Raw genomic sequence first — 13,594 nt, 5'->3', positions numbered from 1 at the left:
TGTATTAAAGAATTAGACTTTCTGAGCAGCAGTCTGTCTTGGTTTGGCTTTCCACCTTGGATTTATTTATTTTTTATTGGTCCTGTTCATGCTTTTCTGGATACCTTCGCTGTCACCCTGACCGCTGTCTAAGTTTTGTGTTATGTCCTTCAATTAATGAAACCATTGCTTACCGGTTACACAGGTTATCATAGGACCGCTAGTGACACACCTGTGAGCTGTCCTCAGCAAACATCCATCTGCAAAGATGCCTCATCACTTAGTTATTTCCACACATCTGTCCATACCTGAGGAACATCTTTCCATCCATTCAGCATATTACCATATACAGTTGGCATTGTTAAGGCTGTATTGTAACTGCATGATGTACTAGGATACACTTCACCTGCATACATCAGCAACTGCACACGCATGTTATTTGAATGCACACCACTACATGTACATGTGTGTAGGTCCCACATTCCTGTCATTTGGGCATGTTTGTAGGCATTGCAATTGGTGGACATGTGTAATGACATACATGACACATGGACTGTTGTATGATATGATAGGTGTAACGGGTGACTGGTACAGAGGGAATGTTACCTCTGTCAACACTGATATCACGCCTTATGTACTGTTAGCTTTCAGCAGCCAATGACCTACATTCCATGTGCATGTGTGTCATGGCTGTAGCCACCTGCTTGCACAAAGGACAACAGCAGCTATGCTATTTACATGTATGTTGTGTGTGTGTGTGGCATGTACATACCCAGGGCAGGTACATGTATGTCATATCCATGCATGAGGGTGTGTACTGGTGCACAGCAACAGTCATCTGCTAATGCTGTAAATAACCGAAGGGCCCTGGTATGTGTACAGCTGACCTGGTTAAAGACAGTGGTATCATTGCATTACATAACACATGATGCAACTGTGTCAGTACATGGGTACTCTCTACAGTTGATGTAGAGCTTGGTACAGTCCACTGGTCAAGGGTCACATGATGGTGTACTCTTATACATCCTACAACATGTATGGATGCATGTTGGTGGGCTGAGGGCATGGTGGTGCCTGAGGTTTACATCCTAGAATGCAGCATGTGACTCTGTGTCCTGCACATGACTCATCTGTGATGCCTTTCATGGGAGTGCCGGTCAGTACATGTGAGTGGCCTCTATGTATGTTGGGACACCACCACCTGGAGCAATCCGTTCCTGTGTTATGGCCCACATGTCTGATTCTGAGGTATATGGTGGTAGTGATATTGTGCACTACAGAGCCATCAGCCAGGTTTTCCTCACAGCACAGATGTCAGTACTCCCCATTGTTGGATCTACAGTGAGCAGCTGTGATTATGGATGCTACACATCTAGCACTGGTTGGCATAAGCATACAATGCAGTTGTCCTGTAGGTGTCAGGGTGTTATCCTGTGTTCAGGACATTTGCCTTGGAATGGCACTGTATGGGCGGATGCAACTTGAGTATTATCCCCACTCCCTTGAATCATGGATGCATGTGATATGTGTCAAAGGCCTGTCTACTATCAGTCATGTCATCCCAGAATGACAAACACTGGACAACCTCGTACTTACAGCAGGACATTGGCTCATTGTGTTGTTCAAGCAGTTGCTACCTCTAGCAAGGCTCATTGTGTTGGTCAAGCAGTTTCCACTCCTAGCAAGACATCACTGTGAGTGGTGATATTGTGCTTGGTATAGGATGGTACATCAAAGGTGATGAACAGCAGCAGACATTGTGTAAAAGACCGGTGTCAAATATATGTAGAGCAGCGTTCCTGCTAACAATAACAACTACTAATACCAGAGCCCATTACAATGTGTTCTTTACATCTACCTGTAATAGCATGGCCACTGTGGCCTTCCATGTTTAGAATCAGAGTGCATCCCAGACAGCCATGTACTACTAAGTGTATGAGCATGCCCAGTATAACCTTGTGTAGATGGACACATAGTGCATTCCGAACAGCCCTGTGCTAGTAAGTGTGTGAGCATGCCCAGTGACACCTTGTGTCGGTTATGTGCCTCTGTGTATGGACATGGCCATTGTAACCATGTATAGTGATAGTAGTCGTCCATTCCACAGATGGGCATACTCCAGGTCAGATGGATTCCTACTATAAACACACAGGTTCACAGGTATGTACATCTTAACTGCCAGCATCCCTGTTGATGTTTGCATTCCTAGAAGGTCATAATGACTGCCTTAAAATGTGTAGTCTGTGTGGCATGACTTGTAACTATGCACTATTGTAATAGTGATCTGTAAATAGGCAAGTGTCCCATTCCCACCACTGGCGTGCGTGTGTGTTTGTCCCCATCTGCTTGAGGACTGAGTAATGCTTTTAGACCGCTCACGCTCCTTACATTTCTTATACCCACCTTTGGCAAGGCTGATGATGTCACCCACCTACAAATACACCTCTGGGAGTGCTTGTCCCAGTAATCTCTGTAGCACGTTCTATAACTGCGTAATGTTGTAGTGTAAAAAAGTAGTTAGGTCAGTGTTCTAATCACAGACTTGCTGTGTGTGTGTTTGTCCCTGTCTGCCTGAAGACTAAGTAATGCTTTTCAACTGCTCACACTCCTTACATTTCTTATAACCACCTTTGGCAAGGCGGATGATGTCACCCATCTACAAATACACCTCTGGGAGTACTGTGTCCCAGTAATCTCTGTAGCGTGTTCTGTAACTGTGTAATGCTGTAGTGTAATAATGAAGTTAGGTTGGTGTTCTAATCCCAGACTTGCCGTGTGTGTGTTTGTCCCCGTCTGCCTGAAGACTGAGTAATGCTTTTAGACTGTTCACACTCCATACATTTCTTATACCTACCTTTGGCAAGGCTGATGATGTCACCCATCTACAAATACACCTCTGGGAGTGCTGTGTCCCAGTAATCTCAGTAGCACATTCTGTAACTGCATAATGCTGTAGTGTAATAATGGAGTTAGATCAGTGTTCTAATCTCAGACTTGCCGTGTGTGTTTGTCTCTGTCTGTCTGAAGAGTAAGTAATACTGTTAGACTGCTCACACTCCATACATTTTTTATACCCACCTTTGGCAAGGCTGATGATGTCACCCATCTACAAATACACCTCTGGGAGTACTGTGTTCCAGTAATCTCAGTAGCGCATTCTGTAACTGCGTAATGCTGTAGTGTAATAAAGTTGTTAGGTCGGTGTTCTACTCCCAGACATGCCAATTGTGTGAGTGTGTGTGTGTGTGTGTGTGTGTGTGTGTGTGTGTGTGTGTGTGTGTGTGTGTGTGTGTGTTTGTGTGTGCCTGCATGAGACAAGTACAATGCTTTGTAGAGTATGCACTCTCTGTACAAATCACATGACCACCTTTGTCATTCCTGCTGTTGTCACCCACCTAGGTATAGACCTGTAGGCGTGCCGCAACCCAGTATTCACTGTAGCATGTGCCCTAAATGCTTATTGCTGCAGTGTGATACAGTAGGGGTTTGTATACAGGACATGGGAAGTTTGTGTTTGTCTGTCAGAGCCTGTGTAGAGGTGGCCGTGATTGTCTTACCATTGGACATGTTTGGGAGAGGATTTTGTAGTTTTCCCTATATGGTGTCCATCTTATGACACATTGGCCACCTCACGAGGAGTACAGCTGTCAGTCAGCCATGGGACTGTGTTGGCAAGCCATACCCATACATCTGGCAAAAGGCCTGGTGAACAAAGTATGCAGCCCTACTAGTACCCGGTATATGTCCTGCACCCATGTGCCATGCACAAACAAACTTGCCTAGGATATCTCACTATGTTACTAGTGCCATGCACATTGATGACAGATAGTAGGCATAGTGTGAATACAGTGGCCTGCAGAGGACATGGCAACCTGGACAGCGATACAATAGGCACATTTATGCTGACATTGTGTCTTCACTATGTTCCACACTGAATGCTTGCAAAATATGTGGTGCCATCAAATGTGATCCACAGAGGCCAGACAAAGCTGTACACATGTGAACTGTATGGACCCATGCCACTGACACCATGGAATACCTGTATGATAATATCCATGCAGGTGCAGGGTCGACTTGCTCACTATAAGCAGGTTTCGCCACACCAGGCCAGTTTTGACATATCAGGGGATAACAGGCTGTGTACACAACATGTGTCTGCCAAACCAGATACACCTGTACATGTCACTGTACAGTATTGTGGGACATGCACATCTCAGGCAATGTCCATGTGAAGGACTATCAAACACAGGCATGGCATGCATTGCAAAGCTATGGCCATACACATTGGTAACCAGGATGTCAGGCCAGATAACGCAGTACCCATCTGTATGGAACATTGCAGACACTACACCCCTGCACTGCACACCATTGTCAGGTGATGTGATGCAAAGGATTACCTCTCACCCAGCCTTGTACAGCCATATTGCACAGCCAACCCCTACACACCCATTAAGCAATGCATACCTGCAAGCCAGTACTGGCACCCTGTGTCTGCATGTGGGTTGTGATGCTCCCAACCACAGTCACTCCCAGTATAACCCTCGTTGGCATACCAAAAGATGTCAATCACTTTCACATGCCCTAGCCCATAGAAACTCCAGATATCCCCTGTGGTGCATGTAGTCCTGTGCATTACTGCAGTGTGGCAAACTAAGTACTTACATTGTGTATTTGTGGCCCTGGCAAAGGTGTCAATGCGTGTCAATTAAAAAGTGTGGTTGTGGTGACAATGGCATCCGTTCACATGGACAACCATGTGTGCCATACCTAATGTATGCCTACTATACCTCTGTTGCAGATGTCACTCACCTACACACATATATGTTCTTACAGAACAGCAACATGTCGCCTTTGTGGCACATTTCGTAATGTCATGCACATGTAATAGTAATAAATAGTCAGTCAGGGGGTTGACCCCTGTACTATTCGGCGTGTGGCAGATGATGCTTATGGTTAAGTCTCCAAGCCCTTCCCTGGTGTACTTTGCCTGTCCCACCCACACACGCTCTAGTGGATATGAGGGAGTACACCTGCACAGCAACAGCATGTGTATTGTAAGTGATGGACATGGTCAGGTGATGGCCTATGCACCTATTGCAGTCCTCCTCTAGCTGATTGCATGTGGTACAGCTGTGATCATGTTCACAGAGCCATCCACATGATAAACACAGTACACTATCTAGGGAAAACATGTTGTTAGTTGGCCATGACAGTCGCTGTGAGTGCTACCTGGATGAGGTGTTCTGACACGGCATCACAGATGATATGTGGATGTACCTCAATCATTTTCCACAGTGGAAAATAGCCTAAAGACAGGAGGGTGATGTGCCCCACATGACTACTGCATGTAAGTGTAGCTATGCTGCATTGGGACTACTACCTGTTTAACATGTGTGTGGTAATGGCTATTCTGCATGTTATAATACAGACATGACAGTACTCTGTTCATGAGGGACCTCCATCTGTAGGGCCATCTGTGAACTGGTCAGTGTGTGCAACCATTTGTTTCCTGTGTTCCACACTGAACACACATCTGTGCACAGCAGAAGCATGGTGTGAGGATTGCAGACAGTACATGATGATAGGGATGTGTTACTGCCATCGCATCCCTGACTGGACATGTGTCACATGAGACAGTGGTATGACAGACACTGTCTGGGGTTCCCAGTGACAAGCCAATAATGGGCAAGTGTTCATAGCTGCGGTCACACGTCTACTATACATTGTACAGATGGCATGCAGTATATATGCATGTGTTGTGCTCCCTCAGCAAGTGTATACCATCTGTTGTGTTGGGTTGCTGGTGATATCTATGCATACTGTCATAGGTAATCCTGTATGCTGTTGTCTATCACTAAGCCATATATGGATTTAAACTGCAACACCATAGGCTGACCATGTCACCGGGCATTAGCACATCTGGGGCCCAGCCTTAGACATCAACCTCTGTTGGCTCTGCACCACCTCCTGGTGGTACCACCACTGAGGATGGATCATGTCCTCCCAGGGAGTGGGACCATACAGGTGCATGTCTGCTTTCATGCGGTCCCAGATTTGTTGCGTTGGTGGCTCATTAAGGGGTTCCGAAGCCAGATACACCAGCTCAAGGGCAGAGTGTCACATTTACAGGGTGATGCCGCCCCTCCTGGACAGCCCCCAGCACTGCCTCCTTTGGAGCCGTTTAGATGCAGTGGCAGTTGCCCATGGCTAGGTACCTCCATCCCACTGTTCCCATGGGCTTGTGAATGCCGAACACCCATCCCTGTCCGGGGTGTATCCCCCCACATGTGTCATATACCAACCCTGTATGCTGTCTTTTCTGTGATCCTACCTATCCTCCATGGCCATACCTACACTCCTTCCCCTACATCCGACCCTCACCTACGGAAACATAAGGCCAATTGGCTCCTAGGGCAACATCTGCCCTATACATAGCCGTCCATTACACACACGTGCCCACTGGACACATGAAACCCTTGTAAAATGCATCACAACATACTCCTGTTATCCTCACCCCTGTCCCTCAGACGCACGATCCTGGTATGCACATCGCTCCTACATGGTCCAGGTACACGTGATGAGGATGACCCCATTGTACACACAACACTACCGGTCCCTCTATGGTTACCCCATTTACCTTTATCATAATGATGATGTTGCACACAGCACCTTGCAAGAGTACTGTTCACACATAATGATTGGACAGGTACTGTTGTGTTAATGTACATTACATGCACAGAGTAATGTATATGGCCAATGTACAACTATCTGCATGTATGACTGACACATGTCTGTCTGAGGGAGTCTTGAGATCACATAGAGCAACACCACTACATAATACAGGCATCACTGGTGTTTCCCGTTTCTTTCATTTGTAATGCTTTGTTGCCACATGGTATGTTCCTGATATATCTCTATATATGTATGTACCTATATGTTGGACATAAACACTCACATATACATCTATATGATGGGATACATTCCTAAACTGTTGAATGAATGTGCTGTATGATATGTTTGTGGTACTGTCTGTTGTCTGTATATCTGCCATGGCGTATTGGTAATTCACATTAGCTGTGTGCACAGGGTCCTGGTTCTGACCCTTGCAAAGGATGTTTATTTGGTTGCAGGGCAGAACAAACCCATTGGGTACGGAGGGAGTAAGGAACATTAAAGCAGTTGGGAGCGGGTGTGCATGGGTTTGCACGGTGTTAAGCACTGCTGACCTCTGATTACAGTTTCTTACACTCAGTTAACCTCTATATTGCATTACCACTACAATACTCGTATACTGGTAGCCAAACACTCTTACACCCACTCGCTCCCGCACTTGCAAATGCACCGACATTGGTGCTTGTATCTGTCACTCACACCCCTGGGTGGGAGCAAGGACCACAATATTACCTTGTGATGCCTATTACATCGGACTACATGACTACAGTATTGCAAATGGCTGCCCATTAGGCAATGGCATGGCATTTGACTGTACGGAATCAGTGGCTTGTCCAGTGAATCAATCAACTTATTTGTGTGTTCTTCATACAATCTGCTCCCACATTGTGATGACTAATACATCGGACTACATGACTACAGTATCAGGAATGGCTGCCCATTAGGCGACAGCATGGCGTTCGACTGTACGGAATCAGTGGCCTGTCCAGTGAATCAATCATATTATTTGTGCGTTCCTCATACAATCTGCTACCACCTTGTGATGCTTATTACATCGGACTACATGACTACAGTCATAGCCGGCCTTAGGCATTGGCCAACTAGGCGGCCGCCTAGGGCACCACTTTAGTATGGGCACTTTTCCAGTATTTATTTGGTGTAGGTAGACCAGGATGGGGGCACTGGGTGGTGTGGTGGGGGGTGCTGTGGTGCCCTTTTGCCTAGGGCACCAGTTGACCTAAGGCTGCTCCTGACTACAGTATTGGTAATGGCTGCCCATTAGGCGACGGCATGGCATTTGACTGTACGGAATCAGCGGCCTGTCCAGTGAATTAATCATATTATTTGTGTGTTCCTCATACAATCTGCTCCCATCTTGTGATGCCTATTACATTGGACTACATGACTACAATATCGGGAATGGCTGCCCATTAGGCGACGGCATGGCGTCCGACTGTACGAAATCAACGGCCTGTCCAGTGAATTAATCATATTATTTGTGTGTTTCTCATACATTCTGCTCCCGTTTGGCTGATACATGGGAACCGAGACTCTTCAATACAGACAAGTAGTTGGGTTTTGGGAGCAACGTCCGTTGGCCGAGTCATGCTACCGCATATCTATTATAGGTTTGCCACCTTTTCAATTGGTCAAGGTGGGACTTTAGGGTTAACACCTGTCCCACTTTGTGAGGGACAGTCCCTCTTTAGGCAGTTGTGTTTTGCAAAAATAATCAAGACATAGTAAATGTCCTGATTACAGGACAATATTATATTCTATGTTTCTTTAATAGTTGCATAAAACAGTTATTTTATATATGAAACTTCTATATGTTATGTGAAGTAGCATAAGCAATTAAAATGTTACTAGAATAAGCTTTTATTTGTGCAAATAAGTATAATTCTGTACTATGCACTGCTGTAGGTATGTTTTGTCCTGGAAAGTCTGACATTTCTACAGAACATGTTCCACTTTGGCCATTTGGAAAGGTGGCAACCCTATAGGACCTGTATGCAGAGACGTCAGATTTTGCAGGGCAACACATACCCACAGCCAGTAGAAAGGAGAGTACTTCACTGTTTTGCCCAAATAAAAGGTTATTCTTGTAGCATTATAGTTGCTTATACTGTTTCTTGTAACATTTAGGTGTTTCAGATACAAAATAATTGTTTTATGCAACTACTACAGACAATATAGGAAAACTTTGCCATAATCACAGGACATTTGCCATAACTACATTTATTTTGCAGGACACAACTGCCAAAAGGGGAGTGTCCCTTGTAAAGGTGGACAGGTGGTAACCCCAACCCTATTATTCTATCATCTTTCTAAGGTAGTCGGCAGAACATGCACTTTCTTTCACTAGCAGACCTCTCATACGAATGGGGAAGAATGAACACTGAATCATGGACACTGCATAACAATCTCAGGGACACATTTAGAAGGTTGGTACTATTAACTTGACACAATGACGGACCCAGAGCACATATGTATTCATACACATTGTCTGAGGTACATGCTGTTTTGGACTCTTACATGTTGTCATTATTCATTACGTGTATTCTGCCACCTTTCCTCCTAATATCACTAGTTCTAGCAGGGTTTAGTTGGGACTGTGTTAGATTCTGATTTGTAATCAAGGACGTCCCTGGTAATCGGGGACAGTTCAATAATATGGTCCCTATGTGTTCCCCCAATAGTTTACAGACTATCCAGTAGATGTGCTCTTAAGGTTTGGGAGGTATGGGCGTCTGCTATTTCCACATCGGAATATTACTTACATCCATGGGGCAGTCCTAATACGGCTCTGCCAGTAAACACCTGTACACTTAGGCCCATAATCGCATACCCATAGCTCCCCTACCTGCCAGTCCTCTACAGCACTCATCCTTACTGTGGGGGCATGTGGGATATGAACACACCCCTACACAATGCCCACTCTCCCCATGTCGGGACACGTTGTACGTTGTATCAACCCATGTGTTATCAGGCTTGCACAACCTACTGTTCTGTGTACAGCTACATCCTGGTCACAGCAATCTTTACTGGCCTTGGCTGGACGAACAACATTTTTGGTGTCCCACAATGGATGTCGCTGTCCATGTTTAAAGTGTAGACCTTGTAGATCTCTCCCACTGGTAGTTTCCTGCCGGTGGTCTGGGAAGCAGTGGTGTATTTACCTTTATTGTGTGTCTGTATGTCTCACTGGCCTAGCTGGGGGGGGGGGGGGGGGTGTGAGGTAGAAGTTTGTTTATTGGATCTCCCACCAACATATGCCCGGTCTGAACATATGTTACCCGTAACTGCTGTAACATAACCTAGGTATATACTTGTGTATATTTACTGTAACATATATATATATATATATATATATATATATATATATATATATATATATATATATATATATATATATATATGTAAAAACACAATCCCAGAGTTCCAACAAAATGTAAATGGCACAGAGTAACCCACCAGATAGCGAGAGGTACAAATGAAATATCCACAGGTAAAATGTCAATGATGAAAAATGGTCAAGCAGCAATAAAAAATATCCAAACGTTAATCCAACAGGCCAAGATTTAATGAACGTAAGCGCTTTCGCGGTACACCCGCTTCATCAGACGTAATAAAGTAGACATCACTTCCTTGATTAAATACACATAGAACAGGAAACTAAATACGTCATATCCTAGTAAAATGCTGTAACAGATATTAAAAACAGCAAATGTTAAAACATATAACAACTACATACAAGAATAAAACATCATCTTGAACAAACCCTAGCAAGTAACAATTCATAAAACTAACCAACAAAGCAGAATAACTACCTAAGCGATCTAGCCTTTAATATAGGTTTTAGCGGCACATAGTCATTTAAACCCCTACCACGATGTGCCGCTAGCCTAAGTATCCACCTGATCTCAAAAGTCTCCGTAGAATTCACGAGGTCACCACCTCGTGGATTATCAGAGTGAACACAAAGGACTTGAAACAAAAACACATGTCCGTCAAAAGACAGCATGTGTTTAGCTATTGCGCTGTGAGTCTCTAATCTGTTAAAACAATATAAATGATCTCTAATACGCTCCCGAAGGGAGCGGTTAGTCTTGCCAACATAAAACATGTAGCATTGTTGGCAGCATGCCACGTAAACAACGTTTCTAGTGTTACAATCCGAATAACATCTCAACTCCTAGAGACGTCCATCATTTGGATTTCTGAAAAATCTAGAGGTGTCAATATATGTACAATGAGGACAGGAACCACACTTATGGGTCCCCAATTCATAAATGGGTTGAACATTCACTACATTGGGACATAACTTGGGAAAACAAAGATGTTGTTTAAGATTTTTCAAATTACTGAAAATATAACGTGGATAGTTGCCTACAATGTGTTGTGTGTTACTGTTGGCAGTAAGAATATTCCAATTGTCAGAAATTGCTTGTTGCACAAGAGACACATTCTTGCAATAGGGTAAAATTAAAGGAGTCTGTGAAGGTGAAATAGGCCTAGAAGAAGGCATGCTATGGTTGGAAAAGTATGGTTTACCCCTATAAGGTCTGAGCTTAACAACATCAGTGTAAGCTGAATCAATCTTGCTATCATTATACCCTCTATCTAAAAAACATTGTCTCAACTTAGTTAATTCAGACTTAAACGAATGATCGTCTGAACAAAGACGTGAAATTCTAAGTGCTTGACCCTTGATGATGTTATCAAAGGTCCTAGGGTGATGCATACTATCTGGAGTAAGAAATGATGCCCTGTAACAGGGTTTCCTAAACACTTTAGTATGTAAAGATCCACCTTCATTAAAGACCGTAGCATCTAAATAGTTTATAGACTGTGTGGAATAGTCAATGGTAAACTTCAAAAATCCTTCTAGATTATTCAAATGATCAAAAAACGAATCAAGGGCACCGCTAGTGCCACCCCAAAGGAGAAAGAGGTCGTCAACAAAACGTCTGTAAAAGACGATGTTGGTACATGTCAACATGACCTCTCTCTCCCAGGCCACCATAACCAAATTGGCGTAAGAATTGGCACAGCTGGTGCCCATGGCTACGCCGGTAGTTTGTCTATAGTAGCTGTCTAAAAAGACAAAATAGTTATGCTCTAAAACTGTTTCGAGTAACAAGCTCAAAAAATCAGCCTCAGTGGGCGTAAGGGTTTCATACATCAGTTGCTTAACCAATTCAATTCCACTATGATTAGGGATGCAAGTAAATAATGATGTTACGTCCATAGTAACAAGTAATATCCCATCTAGGCTATCTAAATCGTTGACACATTGGTAAAGGTCGCCTAAGAATTGGCTCGTATCTTTTAAAACATATGTACAGCGTGCTAGAATATGTTTAAGTTTATGATCCAAATAAACAGAGAGAGGCTCAGTGAGCCAACCCTCTCCAGAAACAATAGGCCTAAAAGGAGGTAAAGTGCCATGCTTATGGATCTTCGGAAGTCCATTAATATAAGGTATTGTAGGTGACTGCACTATAAAATAGTCAAACAGTTCATTAGTCAGCAAACCCAAGGAGCTACACTCTGTCAACATATTATGTATTGCTGCATAGGATCTCTCAACATCTTTCAAAGTAACAGCTTCATATGCATCTGTCATTAACATGTCAAGCATAGAATTCAGATAAAAACTTCTATTCATTACAACTATCGACCCGCCTTTGTCGGCGGGTCGTATGATGATATTGTCATTGGCCTTGAGACCTGTAAGTGCAGCGAATTCAGCTCTAGTCAAATTATCAGTCAAGTCTGAATACTTAGATGAGGAAGCACAATAAAGATCTTTCTCAAAGGCTGTGAGGAAAAGTTCCAAATCAGGTGGCAAACGCGGATTAGTGAGACTTTTTTTCTTAAAGCAATGTTCACCTCCATAGTCCGTATCATTATGAAGTAATTTCAAATTAACATTTCTAAGAAAAAGCCTAATCGCTAGGATGCTGTCACTAATATCAGCTCTTTTACTTGGAATAAAAGTTAAACCTTTACCAAGTACTGAAGACTCCGCATCTGTAAGCGCATGATCCGAAATATTCCAAATTAGCGATTCTGTCCCCATCGCTGTTGATATGGACGGTTGTAGAATTCCATGTGCAGTTCCCGTCATTTGGCTCCACTGTAAGGCTCTTGATCTATCGACCTCTTCCTGCCTGTCCGGATCGGAAGAGGAGCATTGGGAAAATCCTGCAACTCGTTGTTACGGAGTTTATCAAGATGAATTTTGCGTCTAACCACTGTGCTGGTCCGGACCACACCCTCATTTTCACCATCCAATAAAGTGGGGCGGGACTCGGCAGGAGTAAAATACACCGAAGTAACTAACTTAGGGCTGGCCACATTATCAGTTAATTTGTCAGAAGCAGAGGCAACCGCCCCAGCACAGATATCTTCTCCCATCAACTGATGTTTAATAGGCTTCTTATTAGCAGGACCACTCTCAGCAGTGACCCCGTTACCGGGAGTCACCGTTGGTCCAGCAGATGTATTACGTGTCGGTAGAGAAGAGGTAGATTTATTACTTGCCAATAGCTGTGAAGACACTGAACTTTTAGGCCACATGAACACATTATTATTGTCAAAATCTTTTTTATCCCTTAGAAGCTTTTTCTTCTTCTGAGTGATTAAGTTATTACCATATCTGGTGACTCTGTCCATTAACTCATGCAGAAAAATGTCCGCAGAGTCGGTGCCTAAAAGATCGATGAGTTGCTGCTGCTGTTCACCAATGGTGTCAAGAAGTTCATCCTCTTTAGGTTTAAAGTAATCAATAAGGAGCTCCATGTGAGCTCTACTGGCTTGTAGGTTAATTTTCTGCCATTTAAGTAGTAAATCTGGAAGAGTGTCGCCATAGGTCGGCATATTCAATATGCGTAGACCTCTAGGTATCACCTTGCAATGGACACCTGCTTCTAAGTGA

This window comes from Protopterus annectens, chromosome 1.part1 (genome assembly GCF_019279795.1).
Source record: "Protopterus annectens isolate FY-2018-M chromosome 1.part1, PAN1.0, whole genome shotgun sequence".
Classification (NCBI taxonomy): domain Eukaryota; kingdom Metazoa; phylum Chordata; order Ceratodontiformes; family Protopteridae; genus Protopterus; species Protopterus annectens.
This window is presented reverse-complemented; position numbering follows the sequence as displayed.